The 2,609-nt window shown below is 39.5% G+C and overlaps 1 long non-coding RNA gene across 1 annotated transcript; it reads left to right on the top strand.

The window, feature by feature from the left end:
• Positions 1 to 528: 528 nt before the first annotated feature.
• LOC117175248 lies at positions 529 to 2,036 on the top strand. Its single transcript, XR_004467457.1, has 3 exons — positions 529 to 784; positions 1,652 to 1,766; positions 1,942 to 2,036. It is a non-coding gene; the product is annotated as an uncharacterized LOC117175248 (long non-coding RNA).
• Positions 2,037 to 2,609: the final 573 nt, after the last annotated feature.

The following is a 2,609-nucleotide window of genomic DNA, read 5'->3' as shown; positions in this document are numbered from 1 at the left end:
TTGTACTGACCTAGTTTCTTTTTCCTTTCAAGAATTTTACATCTCTTAGTAAATATCTATAGTTGAAATCCCGGATAAGTGTAACACAGAAATTTCAAATTTTGCGATTCTACCATTTCAAAATTTGAAACTTAACAATGATAATCTAATGATGATTGACTAAATTCTCAATAAATTACAAGTTCTTTTATCACATTCAACTTTTGCGTTAATTTAGAAAGAATTTTACAGATGGGCCCTTTTGCATACATTTCATTTCAAAAATTGTGAAAAATAAATTGCATTATCTATTTTCAAATAGAATTTTATACGTATCTCAAAAATGCATGTTTTATTCTATTTACATGAACAATAGAAGTTTGTTTTGGTGTGATTTGCAACTCTACATTAAGGTCATCAATAACTTTTACGATTTTGAACGGACCTGAATAATAGTCGTCAAATTTGTCCTCCCTCATATTAACTAGCACATAAACGTATTGATTTTTCTCAAACTTTTGTTCATTGATCTTTTGGTCATAATATTTTTTGCAACGTCTTTTTGCAGTTTCCAATCGAACTGTAGCAAGTGATTCTGTTTCTACAATTCGATTTAAAACTTCGTCAACTAATTGTACATATGTCATAGGTATCTTTTCGTCTCCGAATTCGGAAGGAAATCTTGCCCTCCGCCCAAAAACAACTTCGTGAGGAGTCATGCCAGTGGACTCGTGAACAGAAGTATTAAAGGAAAAAATGGCAAACGGAAGCCATTGGTCCCAGTTACTCCGCTCACTGTAATTGCGTAAGTATTCCACAAACGTGTTGTGACTCCTTTCTAATGCACCTAGAGATTGCGGAGGATAAGCACTAGAACGATATTTCCGAATTTTGAATATTGTAGCAATGCTGTTCATAATGTTACTCATAAATTGAGATCCCTGGTCGGTTTGTATTATTTCGGGGCATCCAAAAACGCAAATTAAATGTTCTGCTAGTGCCACTGCAACGTGAGGCGAGTCTATTTTCGAAAGTGGAATCGCGCCCGAATACTTGCTTAAACAATCCTGCCAAGTCAACATATACTGATTTCCTGATTCTGTTACGGGCATAGGACCTACAATATCAATTTGTACTTTCTCAAAAACTCTAGTAGGTGTATCAGTAATTCGCATGGGCATTTTTGTCTTTACTCTTGTCAGCTTTCGCTTCTGACATGCTTCACATGTTTTTACATCATCTCTAACCTCATCTCTCATACCTTTCCAATAAAATCTTTCCCGAATTCTTTCCAACGTTTTCGTCTCACCCTTATGCCCACCTACGGTTGAGTCATGACATTCTCTTATAATTTCCGGGCGTTTTTGCACCTCAGGAACTTCGACTTTGCCTGTACATACTATTATCTCATATCCTCCTTTACCAAAATGTGTTCTAAAAACTTTTTCAATTACTGACCACGACAATTTATCGAATCCATTACGTTCTCGAGCCAAACTGAAAGTTTTAGTATTTGTAGCTTCCATAGCCTCTCTCAGCGTAATTACCGCAGTCTCTATGTTCTTTAAAAAACCTTTGAATCGAATTTTTCTTTGATAAAAAAATTATAAACTAAACGCTTATCATGTATTTTTGATGTCACGTAACCAATATCTGCTTCTGTTTCTTGTAGGTTCGAGAGTTTAATTATGGAATGGGGTGTAGTAAGCACCCCATCGCATGACACGAAATTCAAGATATTATCATCTCTCATCCAAAGTTTATCTCGACTCAACTGAAATAACGGAGTAAGTATTGGATTACCTTGTTTCGAACCTGCATGAAAAATTTGTGTTGCCTCTGCGGAAGCGCCTTCATTCAATTTTAATTGTTTTTTAGGTCTTTCATCATCGTTATCTGTCTTATCTCTACTTTTCAAAAATTTCTCCCAAATTCCTTCTAACTTTTCTGTCTCATTTTCAGTTAAAACGTCATCATCAGAATCTTCAGCAAAAAACTCAACATCGGTACTTCCTTGAAGACAGGTGCCCATAGGACGCAACCTTCTTCTAAAATCATCATCCGTACTTCCTTGAGGACAGGTGCCCATAGGACGCAACCTTCTTCTGAACTCAACATCCGTACTTCCTTGAAGACAGGTGCCTATAGGACGCAACCTTCTTCTTAACTCAACATCCGTACTTCCTTGAAGACAGGTTCTCATAGGACGCAACCTTCTTCTTGGGGACAGGATTCCACAGTAAGCGGTACCTTCCCCACTCGGAATGGAAGAGCCGACGCCAAAACTGGCCATCTCTCTCCCCCTTCCGTTGTAGTCTAACAAAGCTCTGCGGGTACGTTCTCATCTTCCGCGTGGCCAGCTGGTCCACCAAATACCCCCTCTGGAAGACAGGTGCCCATAGGACGCAACCTTCTTCCCGGGGACCGTGCCTTCTCCATCGAGGACACCTCCCCCTGGGACCAGACACCACAGTAAGCGATTCCTTCCCTTTGGGACAGGCAACCAGAGTAAGCAGTTCCTTCCCTTCTCGAAATGGAAGAGCAGACGCCAAAGCTGGCCATCTCTCTTCCCATTCCGTCAGCCTCTTTTTCATTCAAGCGCTTTCTTCCGGAGGTCCCAAAGCCCCGTG

Source organism: Belonocnema kinseyi, chromosome 6 (assembly GCF_010883055.1).
Source record: "Belonocnema kinseyi isolate 2016_QV_RU_SX_M_011 chromosome 6, B_treatae_v1, whole genome shotgun sequence".
In the NCBI taxonomy this organism is placed as follows: Eukaryota; Metazoa; Arthropoda; class Insecta; order Hymenoptera; family Cynipidae; genus Belonocnema; species Belonocnema kinseyi.
The sequence above is the reverse complement of the archived record's forward strand: the minus strand, read 5'-3'. Positions and strand labels throughout refer to the sequence as shown.